Source organism: Anabrus simplex, chromosome 1 (genome assembly GCF_040414725.1).
Source record: "Anabrus simplex isolate iqAnaSimp1 chromosome 1, ASM4041472v1, whole genome shotgun sequence".
Classification (NCBI taxonomy): Eukaryota; Metazoa; Arthropoda; class Insecta; order Orthoptera; family Tettigoniidae; genus Anabrus; species Anabrus simplex.
In genome coordinates, this window is record NC_090265.1 from 1219499515 (window position 1) to 1219515570 (window position 16056).

At 36.7% G+C, this 16056-nt stretch overlaps 1 protein-coding gene across 2 annotated transcripts in view; it reads right to left on the reverse strand.

The window, feature by feature from the left end:
• Positions 1–1618: 1618 nt before the first annotated feature.
• The window catches only part of Epp (Ecdysteroid phosphate phosphatase), a 158943-nt gene continuing 144505 nt past the window's right edge, over positions 1619–16056 (reverse strand). The window contains exon 12 of one of the 2 annotated variants that reach the window (XM_067137574.2): positions 1619–1841. The gene's annotated coding sequence lies outside the window, so the exon portion shown is untranslated. Of the gene's footprint in view, positions 1842–10897; positions 11105–16056 lie in introns of those variants that run through there. The other variant, XM_067137575.2, reaches the window with a different exon arrangement.

Here is a 16056-nt window from a genome sequence, read left to right on the forward strand (position 1 = left end):
ACATTATGGATCAACAGGATTCTGAGAAAGTTACAAAGCTACAATTTATAACTTCAACAGTTAAATACACTGAAAAAAAAATTAATAATAATAATTACCATCAAAATAAGGAGATGTACAAAAGAACAGGAGACCTGGAAACAACAATTAGGAAAAGACTGTTGTGATTCTATGGACACATGGTTAGAATGGATCCAGCAAGGTTAAATAAATTTTTTAAAATAAAATAGGCCTATACTACTTGAAGATCCAGGGGGCATATACCAAGCAGTTGAAGGAAGAACTCAAGAGGTTAGGATCTGCAGATGAAGAACGTCGTGATAGAGACCAAATCAGGAAGACTTTCCAACATAAAAGTTCTTGTGGAAGAAAAGAAACAGCGCAGAGGGGGAAGATGGGAAGAGTGCAACATTCTGAAAGTATGAAGGCACTGTGGAGAAAGAGGAAGGAAGAAGGGATGATAAGAAGGAAGTGAAGTGGTATTGGCGTGGTCCTAAGTTTGGCCGGTTCGCAAGAAAGAATGATGATGATGATGATGATGATAATGATAATGATGATGATGATGATGATGATGATACGTGCCAGCACTGTCATACCTCCCTTCGATATTTCTTGGAAGGGATAAGTAAGTCAGGCTGGTAACCTCCTAGCTGGCCCGATGATGTGGCTAACCTCTCCTTGTATTGGTTTCGTCTGGTTTCTCCGCAGGTTTTCTCGAGGGCAAAACAAGAATGTCCCATCTCTAGCTTAGCTCCAATGATTCTGGCGTCCCACCACCAATCATATAAAAGGAGACCAGCCGCAAACAAGAGAGAGTTGTTGGAGTTGGATAGCAGTAGTGCTGGCTGTCGTCAGTGTGGTAGGTGTTCCACTGGAGTCAGGGTCAGAGTATTGTTGTGTTGGAGTGTTGTTGGAGTAGAAAGAGAGAGTGTGTGTGCATGCGAGTGTTTGTGCTGTGTACTGCCTCAAAGTACTGAGTGGAGTATTGTATGTGTACCGATGTGGAGTCAGTATGTAGAACAGTTGATGTGTGTGAATAGAGTTGGAGTAATGTCAATTGTTGTCACTGTGAGGAATACTGTAGTGCTGGCTAGCATTGTTGAGCTGTTGCAGTTATGCGACTGCTGTTTACTTGTCAGTGTTAAGTAGTTCACTGTGTGGAGCAGTTACATTGTCTGTGAATTAACTAAATTTATTGACTGTGTTGACTGTGTGAGTTACTGGACTCACCTGGAGTCAAACCAAGGAACAGTCATTATGCGTTGTGACTGCTAACAGTCTGTGTGTAGCTGCTGAGTGAAGTGACGGAGTGTGTGAAGCGAAGTGAAAGTGAAAGGCAAACGGTCAATCAGGATTACTGCCGTAATAACAGCGAGTCAGACTACCTGCTGTGAGGACAGAGACATAGTAAATAGACAGCAATTAGTGGAGTTTGGTCATTCATGGTTGAATATAATTGTGTGTGAATATCTATGTGTATGTGTTCTAACTGGGTCATTCTAAATTAAATTAGATCGATAAAACAAACAGGGTTTTATTCGTAATAATAATAATAATAATAATAATAATAATAATAATAATAATAATAATAATAATAATAATAATAATAATCAAAACCAAAATTTTCAACAACATAAAATCACATTAAAAATAAAATGGAAAATGCAAGTTTCTATCCATTTGATTTCAAAGGACATAATTTAAAGGGCAGACAAGCTCAGTGCACAAAACATTCTAACAAAGAACTCCTTCACACACAAATTCATATTAACAACAAAACAAACTCAACAGAGGAAGTTAAGTACATAATGATGTGTGACTGGCAGTTGTACGAACAGGAACTGGAAAAGAAAGAGACACACTAGAATTAATTAAAAGGAACTAAACATACAAAAGAATTATGTTGCTTTAAATCAACAGTCACCAGACTACAGGAAATATGTAGGACAATTTCAACTGGTACTCAGATCCCAACAAAATAAGGCTTAAAATGTTCCCAGTAATACATTCTTCATATTCTTTAAAGAAAATATTTAACATTTTTGACGAAGTTTCAATCATTAATAAAATGTAAAATAATGTCCTTGAATTTTGGCAATATGGCTCCCCTACAGTCAAGATCTAGGTGATCAGTTATGAACAACAGGTAAGTAAAGCTACACCAATACAGGTAAAATAGAAAACTGATGAGGCTATATGTAACTAAGGCTAGCAATCTGTTTCACAGATATTCACCAAGTCCACTAAAAGTATTTTCAGCAAACTTAGATCTATGTGAGTGACGGCACCTCACCAGCATTTCAAGGATTAAGAACACTTTTAAAAAATTACAGTAAACACATTGGCAATCAATGAGGCAATATCATTATGGGAATTACGGAAGATTTACGGAATTGACTGAGTCACCCAATAAGGATTAAATTAGATGAATTAGCAGTTAGTGATGCTCAGGTAAGAGGAAAAAATATTAAGGTACGGTACATCATCACTTGTGTTTAATCCCTTTTAAAAAGGCATAGGGCATATAGAGGAACAACAGAGCTCTTTATAAGGGAAATCAATACATACAAAATAATTTCTGCTAAGCATATAAAAGAATAAGGTTTTTATTTTTAAAAAAAATTTTAAATTATTTTTTATTATTACAATTTCCTTTACATCGCACCGACACAAACAGTTCTTACAGCGAGATGCCATAGGAGTGGGAAAGAAATGAAAATGACCATCTGCCTGGTGTGAAAATGGGAAACTACAGAAAACCATCTTCAAGGTTGCCAAGAGTGGGGTTCGAACCCACTGTCCCCCAAATGCAAGCTCACAGTTGTGCAGCCTTAACCACACCGCCAACTCGCTCCATAAAGAACAAGTAACGTGGGTATGTTTGGGGACTGAGAAAATGACAGCTAAGAACTGCCTCACTGTATTCACAGATGAGTTCTATAAGGCACTGTGAAATATGGTAGAAAAACTCAACAACAAATCATATGCAGTAATGACAAATGATTTCAAAGCCATGAGGACAATGGGATTAATAGCCTTGCTGTATGGGCTGTTGCTGCTGCTGATGATGATGATGATGATGATGATGATGATGATGATGATGATGATGGTGATGATGGCAATGAGATGATTTACTTTAGGAGTTTGCAGTGTCTTTAGCTGTCAAAACTCATTTTTGGACCAAAGCTGGATGGGACAAATTTGTACTGATGTATACGAAGGGATGGCGGACCCATAGGGAGAAGCATTACTGCTGCTACTCCATAGAAGCTACTGGCTATATTATCCATCACTGATGAATTATTGGGTAACTAACAAACCAAAGGGTTAGCAAAAGAAGCTCTAATGATGAAAAGGGCCCTCATACTGTTGAATAAATTTTTGTCTTGCCCGCTCCTAGATATTTCATTCTTGGGACCACATTGCTCATATGATGATGATGATGATGATGATGATGATGATGATGATGATGATGATGATGATGATGATGATATTACCCAAACAAAATTTAGGTCAGTGATCGACAGATTTCAGGGATTCCATGACAAACCAAAACTTATGATATACTAACAATTTGTTGGTTGTTTTGATCCACCTTTTCAATACAAATTACAGTTTGTGTTGCTAAGTTGTAATGTTACAACACTAATTTACCGGGACATGTTTCGCTTTATTCACAAGCATCATCAGCCTATACAATTGTCTCAAGGTTTGTCATATTTGGATTGTTGTTACACAAATTTCATTATATTGAATGTAAATCTAATTTCAGTGACAACAATATTTAAAACATAAGAATAATATACACATTAAAAATTATGACAAAATGATTTGCAATGTTAAAATGGAGTAACTCTTAATTCTAAAACACATTGACGTCCAAAACACAGTTTATACAATTTGAAAATTGTTTGCAATGTTAAAATAAAATTGATTCAATTATAATTTGGCATTAAAATGTGAGTCATAAATATAAATATTGGATGTTAATATATAGGAGCCATAGTTTCTAAAGTGCGTTGGTTTCTAGAATACAGTAACATTTCAGTATTGAGAATTTTAGTTAAGAATTGTGCTCTCTAAATAATGTTATTTAAAAAGACTGTAATTTTGCATTATGCGTGATTAGAGTCATGATGATAATCTAGAATTGAAGTCTTGGGTTCGTTGGAGAATGGCTTCTAGATTTGATGAGGCTTGCTGCTGCAGTTTTGCAATTTGATCAGAAAAAGTATTGACATATTTAATTCTTGTTTGTAGCGACCAGACTCTCCGTTGGAAGTTGATTGTTTTAATGTAAGTTATGGTTAAAAGGGGCTTCAATCCAAATTTTGAGTATTTGATTATATTTCTTCTGAGTTATAGAATGGAAGAAGCATCTGGAACAAATGGAAATGAACTTAAGTAATATTGTGTGTGTGTGTGTGTGTGTGTGTGTGTGTGTGTGTGTGTGTGTGTGTGTGTGTGTGTGTTGTGCTTGTAATGTGAGTGTTGATGTTGCATTATTACTTACCCCTTTGTCTGCTGCTACAGAATCTTGTGGACCTTATTGCATTACTGTGACTATTGTCTGTTGTGGTTCTACTCCTTATGTTGTACGTATGAAAGAGCTGTTGTGAAGGGCGGGTAGGGGGTTGAGGGGAAGAGATGTTGGGCGGGGCGTTTGCTATTGACGTGCTATGTGGTAGGGAATTCTTATCTGTTGTCGAGGTGGGGGTAGAGGACGATCCTGTAGGCGGGACGTTAAGCTTTGGCGTGTTATGTGGAGGGGGATTTTTTTTGCGTTGCCGAAATGGTTTCAGTTGTGAGTGTATTTAGATTGAATATTTTACATTATTTAGAGAGCACAATTCTTAACTAAAATTCTCAATACTGAAATGTTACTGTATTCTAGAAACCAACGCACTTTAGAAATTATGGCTCCTATATATTAACATCCAATATTTATATTTATGACTCACATTTTAATGCCAAATTATAGTTGAATCAATTTTATTTTAACATTGCAAACAATTTTTAGCCAAATTTTCAAATTGTATAAACTGTCTTTTGGACGTCAATGTTTAGAATTAAGAGTTACTCCATTTTAACATTGCAAATCATTTTGTCATAATTTTTAATGTGTATATTATTCTTATGTTTTAAATATTGTTATCACTGAAATTAGATTTACATTCAATGTAATGAAATTTGTAACAACAATCCAAATATGACAAACCTTGAGACAATTGTATAGGCTGATGATGCTTCTTGTGAATAAAGCGAAACATGTCCCGGTAAATTAGTGTTGTAACATTACAACTTAGCAACACAAACTGTAATTTGTATTGAAAAGGTGGATCAAAACAACCAACAAATTGTTAGTATATCATAACATAGTTCAATACGGGTCTAATCATGAGATTAGTCACATGTAACCAAAACTTAACAATGGGTGGACGGAAGAAAGAAGACAGGCTGCCAGAGAAAGGATGTTAAAGTTCTGGGCTGTGAGGAAGGCTTCCAGAAAAATGTAATTGTTACCTAACATGGTCTCTAATGGCTGTAAACGAATATTATAAACAACAACAACAACAACAACAACAACAACAACAACAACAACAACAACAACAACAACAACAACAACAACAACAACAACAACAACAACAACAACAACAACAACAACAACAACAACAACAACAACAACAACAACAACAACAACAACAACAACAACAACAACAACAACAACAACAACAACAACAACAACAACAACAACAACAACAACAACAACAACAACAACAACAACAACAACAACAACAACAACAACAACAACAACAACAACAACAACAACAACAACAACAACAACAACAACAACAACAACAACAACAACAACAACAACAACAACAACAACAACAACAACAACAACAACAACAACAACAACAACAACAACAACAACAACAACAACAACAACAACAACAACAACAACAACAACAACAACAACAACAACAACAACAACAACAACAACAACAACAACAACTTGAAGATCAGTAAGGCTACCGGATTCTAAGGAATTCTGTTCAGCTATTTTCCCGTGATGTCAAAACTTTATACTTACAAAAATTGAACTGAACTTACATTTAACCGAGCAAGTTGGCTAGAATGTTACCGACTGAGTTGGCTATGCATTTTGGGTTGCATACCTGTCAGCTTGCATTTGGGAGATAGTGGGTTGAACCCCACTGTCAACAGCCCTGAAGATGGTTTTCCATGGTTTCCCATCTCCACACCAGACAAATGCTGGGGCAGTACCTTAAAGATCACAGTTCCTCGCTCCCAGTCCAAGCCCTCTCCTATCCCATCATTGCCATAAGATATGTCTGTGTCGGAGTGACATAAAAAAATAGAAAAAATTACATTTGACATTTGTATATCCAATCTGAGATAAAAACGAAGTACAGTGAAACCTCGGAATGCGAGTAACTTGGTCTACGAGTGTTTTGCAAGATGAGCAAACATTTTAAACAAATTGTAACTTGATAACCAAGTGAGGTTCCGCAATGCGAGCGTCACGTGTGCCTAAATTTTCCCCACACCTGTTCGTTTGTTGAATGGATGAACGAGGTCTTTGGTTCTGTAGTGAAGAAATACCTTTCAGAAAATAATCTGCCACTTAAACTCTTGCTGGTTATGAACAATGCTCCTGCTCATCCTCCAGGCCTTACTTACTGGAGGAATTCAAGTTCCTTTATAAGGTTAAATTCCTTCCTCCCAACACTACTCCAGCCTATGGATCAGCAAGTCATTTCGAACTTCAAAAAGCTATACACCAAAGCACTATTTCAGCGATGCTTCGAAGTGACCGAAGAAACAAACCTTATCCTCCGAGAGTTTGGAAATCATTTCCCCATCGTGAACTGCCTGAAGATCCGATAAAGCCTGGGGTGGAGTCACCAGGAGAACTCTCACTTCCGCTTCGGGAAAGCTGTGGCCTGACTGTGTTTTTGGACGTGACTTTGAGGGGGCTGTTGGTGACAATGAGCCATCGACTGTCGATGAAATTGTGTCCTTAGGGAAGACTATGGGGCTGGAGGTGAATGACGTGGACATTCAAGAGCTGGTGGAAGAACATAGCCAGAAACTGACCACCAACGAACTGATGGAACTGCATCGCGAGTAACAGGTGGAGGTTATGGAGATCTCGTCCAGGGAAGATGAGGAGGATAAGTCAATGGAATCTCTCACTTCAACTGAGATTCGGAGAAGTGCAAAATGTGGGAAATGGTGCAATATTTTGTAGAAAAACACCACCCGAATAAGGCTGTAGCAGTGCGAGCGATGAATCAGTTCAATGACAATGCAATGTCACATTTTCGTGAAATACTCAAAAAGAGGCAAAAGCTACAGTCATTGGACAGGTTCCTCGTTAAAGTTGCACGAAATGAAAACAATTCCAGTGAGCCAACAGATATTTTAAAAAATTGCAGTGATTCCCTTAGTGAAATTCGTGCTACACAGTAACTCTTCTCATGTCATCTCTCGTCTCCCTCACATCAACAATGATTCTGTTGTAAGGAAAAGTGCACTTTAATTTGTTTTAGAAATGGTATGCGAATAAATATTGTGTTGTGGACGAATCATCCGCGTTTCAATTGTTTCTTATGGGAAAACTTGCCTTGATATACGAGCGCTTTGGATTACAAGCATGTTGCCGGAACGAATTATGCTCGCAATCCAAGGTTCCACTGTATGAGGCAATTTTTTAAGCGAACAGAGAAAATTATAATTTTATTTATATAGATGAAAATAGTCATCAGCTCCATTTAATTGCATGTAAAGTCTGTCTGATAAGCATAGCTATTATAGTGTAGAGTTGCCATATCACCAACCCACGGAAAGAGGACCACCAACCTGAAAAAAGAGATCACTGCTCCTTAATTACTTTTATTGGCTTCACTTTCATCACAGATCATTGGCTTATTACCTTTGTCATTGATGGTTTTTTTTTTTTTCCCCTGTGTCATTCGTACTTTTCTGAAGATGAAATCTTCTGTAAAAATGCATTTTGTTCTTTAAGAAATAGTGGTGAAACTGGATTCAACTGAAATGTTTGAAGTTATACTGCAAACACACTACACCTTTAACAGTCTCAACTGTGAACCTGTTTCTGTCCTAGGCCCACTGTGAATTAACCAATGAAAATATTCATTCTGAGTTTGCATTATGACTTGGGATACAAAAGAAAAAAATTCAGCTAACTTCACGAGTTCTGAATGGCATGATGATTTTGGTGACTCATTAAATATCTGCACCACAACTGAGCTGCTGATTCCTATTGCTTGTTTTAATTTTCTCATAAAATTCAGAAAATTACAAAACTGATCAAAACACAGTATATCATCAATTTTGATATCTGTACTATTCTATTCACATAAATGTACTATTCACATAAATGGGATTGTAAATAAAGGGTACAGATCTCTGCACATGGTTATGAGGGTGTTTAGGGGTTGTAGTAAGGATGTAAAGGAGAGGGCATATAAGTCTCTGGTAAGACCCCAACTAGAGTATGGTTCCAGTGTATGGGACCCTCACCAGGATTACCTGATTCAAGAACTGGAAAAAATCCAAAGAAAAGCAGCTCGATTTGTTCTGGGCGATTTCCGACAAAATAGTAGCGTTACAAAAATGTTGCAATGTTTGGGTTGGGAAGAATTGAGAGAAAGAAGAAGAGCTGCTCGACTAAGTGGTATGTTATTACATGTAATAAATATCATTTTTGGTCCGTATTGATGATATTAGATTGAAATAATAACATTAAGTTATTTATTAGACCACCTAATCAATACAAAATCGTCTTGGATGATTTACATAAATTTGTTAGCTAATAGTGGGACATGTTTCGCCTTCCCTGAAGGCATCATCAGCCATAGTCTTAACCTTAAATTAAAAATAAGCGTCTAAATAACATGTAGTAATGAAATGAATTTTTAAAATCTTGAAGAGATTTGAAGTAAAATAACATTAAAAATAACAATGATGGTTTGAAAATACAATGTGATGAGATACAATAGTGGAAGTATTAACAAAATTAACATTAGAAGGCTGCTAAAATAAGTACAATGGATAAAACAACAGATTGTTATACAACAAGTAGTAAGATTGCATAAAAGTAAAGTTGATAGTCATGGCGGTTATAATTAGACGATGGCGAAAAATCTTATATAATCAAAGTAAAGAGGAGAGAATAAAAGTCAAAGTTAGTCGAGAGATCCAAAGTTCATCATGATCTTGAAGATAAAAGACGAAAGTCAGATGCATATGGTGAAGTTGTAGAACACGTTGAGGATATGAAGTAGGTGGATAGAAGTTGAAGAACAGTTTCAAATAGGATCACTATGGACCATCTCAAAATTTGAAGTGATGTTCAAATGTTGTAAATTGTGAGTTTGTAGATATTCTAGTTGAAAAAGCATATAAAAGTGGAATCATTTGACGGTGACAAAGATAGCTTGTAATATTATGAGTAATATTATGAGTTAGAAGAATCTTCTAACTCATAATATTACAAGCTATCTTTGTCACCGTCAAATGATTCCACTTTTATATGCTTTTTCAACTAGAATATCTACAAACTCACAATTTACAACATTTGAACATCACTTCAAATTTTGAGATGGTCCATAGTGATCCTATTTGAAACTGTTCTTCAACTTCTATCCACCTACTTCATATCCTCAACGTGTTCTACAACTTCACCATATGCATCTGACTTTCGTCTTTTATCTTCAAGATCATGATGAACTTTGGATCTCTCGACTAACTTTGACTTTTATTCTCTCCTCTTTACTTTGATTATATAAGATTTTTCGCCATCGTCTAATTATAACCGCCATGACTATCAACTTTACTTTTATGCAATCTTACTACTTGTTGTATAACAATCTGTTGTTTTATCCATTGTACTTATTTTAGCAGCCTTCTAATGTTAATTTTGTTAATACTTCCACTATTGTATCTCATCACATTGTATTTTCAAACCATCATTGTTATTTTTAATGTTATTTTACTTCAAATCTCTTCAAGATTTTAAAAATTCATTTCATTACTACATGTTATTTAGACGCTTATTTTTAATTTAAGGTTAAGACTATGGCTGATGATGCCTTCAGGGAAGGCGAAACATGTCCCACTATTAGCTAACAAATTTATGTAAATCATCCAAGACGATTTTGTATTGATTAGGTGGTCTAATAAATAACTTCATGTTATTATTTCAATCTAAGTGGTATGTTCCGGGCTGTCCGCGGAGAGATGGCGTGGAATGACATTAGTAGACGAATAAGTTTGAATGGCGTTTATAAAAGTAGGAAAGATCACAATATGAAGATAAAGTTGGAATTCAAGAGGACAAACTGGGGCAAATATTCATTTATAGGAAGGGGAGTTAGGGATTGGAATAACTTACCAAGAGGGATGTTCAATAAATTTCCAATTTCTTTGAAATCATTTAGGAAAAGGCTAGGAAAACAACAAATAGGGAATCTGCCACCTGGGCGACTGCCCTAAATGCATATCAGTACTGATTGATTGATTGATTCTGCAGGTATAATATACTTCATCTGCATCTTCCCATGTTGGAATGTTCCCTAGTTTCATCCATTTAAAATGGTTGAAATTGTTCTTACTGAAGCAGCCACTTTTTCAGATACTATTTATGGCAAAATAATACTTAACTAGGACGAAATTCTAAAAGAATTCAAATATATTAGGTCCACCTATTCAATACACTTCTGCCATTTATTAAATGTTCTGTTTAAAAGTTACATAGCTGTTTAAAATACCTTGGACATGTTTTGACCTGGCTTAGAGGTCATCATCAGCAAAATGTTCGACTTGTTGGCTGAACGGTCAGCGTACTGGCCTTTGGTTCAGAGGGTCCCGGGTTCGATTCCCGGCCGGGTCGGGGATTTTAACCTTAAATGGTTAATTCCAATGGCACGGGGGCTGGGTGTATGTGTTGTCTTCATCATCATTTCATCCTCATCATGACGCGCAGGTCGCCTTCGGGCGTCAAATAGAAAGACCTGCACCTGGCGAGCCAAACCCGTCCTGGGATATCCCAGCACTAAAAGCCATACGACATTTCATCAGCAAAATAACAATGAAGACAGTGATACATAAAAATTCGAGATGAAATACAGTCAACAAATGCAATGGGAGTTTATGTTAAAATGTACACAGCTTCAATATTAAAAATATGTTCAACAAGTACAATGGAAACTTAAAAAAGACAAAATAAGTTATGAGTGTGGATCCAACCGTATTTAATACAATATTAGTTGGATGGAGGAAATACTTAAAGAATAGTGATGACAGTTGGATGTTGTTCTAATCTGTCGTATTTCTGGAAAACTGAGTAAAGTTTTAAAAACATCCATTTACTGCATCACAGAGAACACAAGTATAGCCAGGATCTGAAAGATGAAATAAAAAGCCGAGTATGAGAACAAAAAATAAAGCAGAGGTTAAAGATAGTATGAGGAGTCGCAAAATATTACTCACGTCCTCTTTCCTCCAGCCCTATGCTTGTGTAGATCGGGTTGGGTCGGTGTTGACCTGCACACTGACTGGCAACTGTTCCGATGTTGCGTTAGGTGGGAGAGATGACGGGTGAGGGGAGGGAGAGTGAGTGGAAGTGTGGGAGGACGGACCGGTAATGTGTGTTGTGACAAATTTAATTGAGCTTTGCTTAAAATCTCTCTCGATTATTGTGTCAACCAGGATGTTCGTTTTTTCTTGGGTTTCGTTAAGATTATAGATGAGATTTGATTTTTGATCGAAGTTTATATAAATGTTCTAGTTACAAGTAGGATAATTAGATCTTTATCTATGGTGGAGAATGAGCGATTGTGATCTTTCATGTGTTCACTCATAGTGGAAAATCTTTTATATTTAGCTGCATTAACGTGTTCTCTGTAGCGGATATGGAAGTTTCTCCCTGTTTGTCCGATAGAGCTGGCGTTGCATTGGTTACATGTCAATTTGTAGACTGACTGCAAATGTTTGTTGGATTTGTTAAATGTGTTTGTGTTATAGAAAAGTTTAGAGCAGTGTAGTTGGTTCTAAAGGTGACATTAACGTTCTGTTTTTTTAAAAATGTTTGAGATTTGGTATATGTTACTGCTGTTGAAGTGTGGATGGTTTTCATTTCTTTCTTATAAGCTTTCTTGGACATGGAAATGTTCAAAGCTCTATATACCATGCTATAAAAAGAGGCCTTTTTGTGGGAGCCAGGTAGCAGTGAATCTTGTCGGATCATGTTGGCTGTCTGGGTGGGTTTTCTTAAAATTTCAAATTTTAGATGCTTGTCGCTTCTCCTAATTTTAAGATCTAGAAAATTTAAGGATCTATCTGCTATTCAGCTGTGAATTTTATGTAGAGGTCACAAATATTTAGCTTATTGAGGAGGGTTGTATGATCAGTGATACGTTGATCAATAATGGTAAAATTGTTGTCTACATATCTCAACCAAAGGAATATACCTGGTAAATTACTGAGTATTGTGGGTTTTTCCAGATTGTCTATATAAATTTCTGCCAAAATTTCAGAAATAGGGGATCGCATAGGGAGTCCTTTCTGCAGATAAATTGTGTTATTACATACATACATCATCATTATAGACCGCTATGCCTTTCAGCGTTCAGTCTGCAAGCCTCTGTGAATTTACTAAATGTCGCCACAATCCTCTATTTGCAACTAGTGTTGTGGCCTCATTTAGTTCTATACCTGTTATCTTTAAATCATTAGAAACTGAGTCTAACCACTGTCGTCTTGGTCTTCCCCCACTTCTCTTCCCCTCCATAACAGAGTCCATTATTCTCCTAGGTAGCCTATCCAATTCCATTCGCCCCACATAACCCCACCACCGAAGTTGGTATATGCGTACAGCTTCATCCATCGAGTTCATTCCTAACTTAGCCGTTATCTCCTCATTCCAAGTACCCTCCGCCATTGTTCCCACCTGTTTGTCCCAGCAATAATTCTTACTACTTTCATGTCCGTTACTTCTAACTTATGAACAAGATATCCCATAAAGCAAAGTTGGTCTGAAAACAGACCAACATAAAGATAGTTTAGTCCGGGAGCTGACTTCCTTCTTACAATTACAAAATACTGTTGATCGCAACTGCGAGCTCACTGCATTAGCTTTACTGCACCTTGATTCAATCTCGCTTACTATATTACCATCCTGAGAGAACACATATCCTAAATACTTGAAATTATCTACCTGTTCTAGCTTTGTATCACCAATCTGACATTCAATTCTTTTGAATTTCTTACCTACTGACATCAATTTAGTCTTCAAAAGGCTAATTTTCATACTGTACTCATTGCACCTATTTTCAAGTTGCAAGATATTAGACTGCAGCCTTTCGGCACAATCTGCCATTAAGACCAAGTTGTCAGCATAGGCCAGACTGCTTACTACATTTCCACCTAACTCAATCCCTCACTGCCACTTCATACCTTTCAGCAGATGATCCATGTAAACTACGAACAACAAAGGTGAAAGATAACAGCCTTGTCTAACGGCTGTAAGTACCCTGAACAAGGAACTCATTCTACCATCAATTCTTACTGCAGCCCAATTGTCAACATAAATGCCTCTGATTGATTTTAATAATCTACCTTTAATTCCATAGTCCCCCAGTATGGCGAACATCTTTTCTCTCGGTACCCTGTCATACGCTTTCCCTAGATCTACGAAACATAAACACAACTGTCTTTTCCTCTCATAGCATTTTTCAATTACCTGGCGCATACTGAAATTCTGATCCTGACAGCCTCTCTGTGGTCTGAAACCACACTGGTTTTCATCCAACTTCCTCTCAACGACTGATCACACCCTCTCTTCCAAGATGCCAGGGAATACTTCTCCTGGTATACTAATCAATGAGATACCTTGATAGTTGTTGCAATCCTTCCTGTTCCTTGCTTATAGATAGGTGCAATTACTGTACTGCTTTTGTCCAATCTGAGGGTACCTTATCAACACTCCATGCTAATATTATTCTATGAAGCCATTTTATACCTGCTTTCCCACTGTACTTCACAATTACAGGTCTAATTTCATCTATTCCTGCTGCTTTGTGACAATGGCGTTTATTTACCATCCTTTCCACTTCCTCAAGCGTAATTTCACCAACATCATTTTCCTCCTCCCCATGAGCTCCGTTGTTCACGACACCACCATGAAGATTTCCACAATTAGAAATAGGAAAGGATTTCCACCTATCAATACTTGTTTATTGCACTTATTATGCTACAGGACCAGTTTCGACCCTTTACATAAGGTCATCTTCAGCTGAACCATGCATACATATCTATGTGATGAAGCTATGGTTAAGATTGCATTGTCAAAGGAATGCCATACGATAATAAACATTGGGTCACATCCAAATGGGGCATGCCGTAACGTGAACTGGCGTATATGTCACTATGTGCAACAATGCATTGTATGTCTAAAATACTGTGTTTAAGGTCTTAAAATTAGTTGATAAAACACATCGCTACTTAAAACTAACATATATATATATATATATATATATATATATATATATATATATATGTAGAAGATGAATACAATATATGGGAGCACTTCATGCACATGAACGTTCGTGTCTTGTTTGTTATTCAATTCATCGGCTGACTCCCGTGTTCAAGTCTTATTTACACGGTTGTACACTCAGCTGCTGTTCCTGGAGTTTAAATGATATGGTTTGCTTGTAAAATTGTATAAGTAAAAGATTTGTCTTCATGTATGTACATGGAATAAAACACTTTCCAGTTTTAAAAAGGTGCCAGGCGTATGGATAAAATTAGGCTAAAATATGTTCAGCTCTGCTGTGTGTGTTACCTTATGTTAAAATCAAATCACGTTGTCCTGTGACGTCCATAGAATTTGAGTGACATTGGGTTCAAAGTAGTGGCTCCTTTCCCATTTGTAGCTGTGCAGTGATGTTATATTTATTGTTGTTGGTGTGGCCGAGATGTGTTTGATATGCGAGCTTGTTGTGTACTACACAACATGCCCCATTTGGATGTTTGGATGTGCTTTTCTTTGGATTTTTTCCAGTTCCTGAATCAAGTAATCCTGGTAAGGGTCCCATACACTGGAACCATACTCTAGTTGGGGTCTCACCAGAGACAAATATGCTCTCTCCTTTACATCCATACTACAACTCCTAAATACTCTCATAACCATGCGCAGGAGATCTTTACCCTTTAATTACAATAATATTTATGTGATTACTCCAATGAAGATCTTTCCTTATATTAATACTTAGGTATTTACAATGATCCCCGAAGAAAACTTTCACCCCATCAACGCAGTAATTAAAACTGAGAGGACTTTTCCTATTTGTGAAACTCACAACCTGACTTTTATCCCCGTTTATCAACATACCATTGCCTACTGTCCATCTCACAACATTATCGAGGTCATTTTGCAGTTGCTCACAATCTTGTAACTTATTTATTACTCTGTACAGAATAACATTATCTGAGAAAAGCCTTATCTCTGATTCCACTTCTTTACACATATCACTGAAATAAGAAAATATAAAGGTCCAATAATACTGTCTTGAGGAATTCCCCTCTTAATTTTTACCAGGACAGATAAAGCTTCACCTACTCTAATTCTCTGAGTTCTATTTTCTAGAAACAAAGCCACCTATTCAGTCACTCTTTTGTCAAGTCCAATTGCACTCATTTTTGCCAGTAGTCTCCTAAGATCTACCCTATCAAATGCCTAACACAGGTCAATCGCGATACAGTCCAATTGACCTCCTGAATCCAGGATATCTGCTATATCTTGCTGGAATCCTACAAGTTGGGCTTCAGTGGAATAACCTTTCCTAAACCCAAACTGCCTTCTATCAAACCAGTTATTAATTTTGCAAACATGTCTTATATAATCAGAAAGAATGCTTTCCCAAAGCTTATATACAATGCATGTCAAACTGACTGGCCTGTAATTTTCAGCTTTATGTCTATCACCCTTTCCTTTATACACAG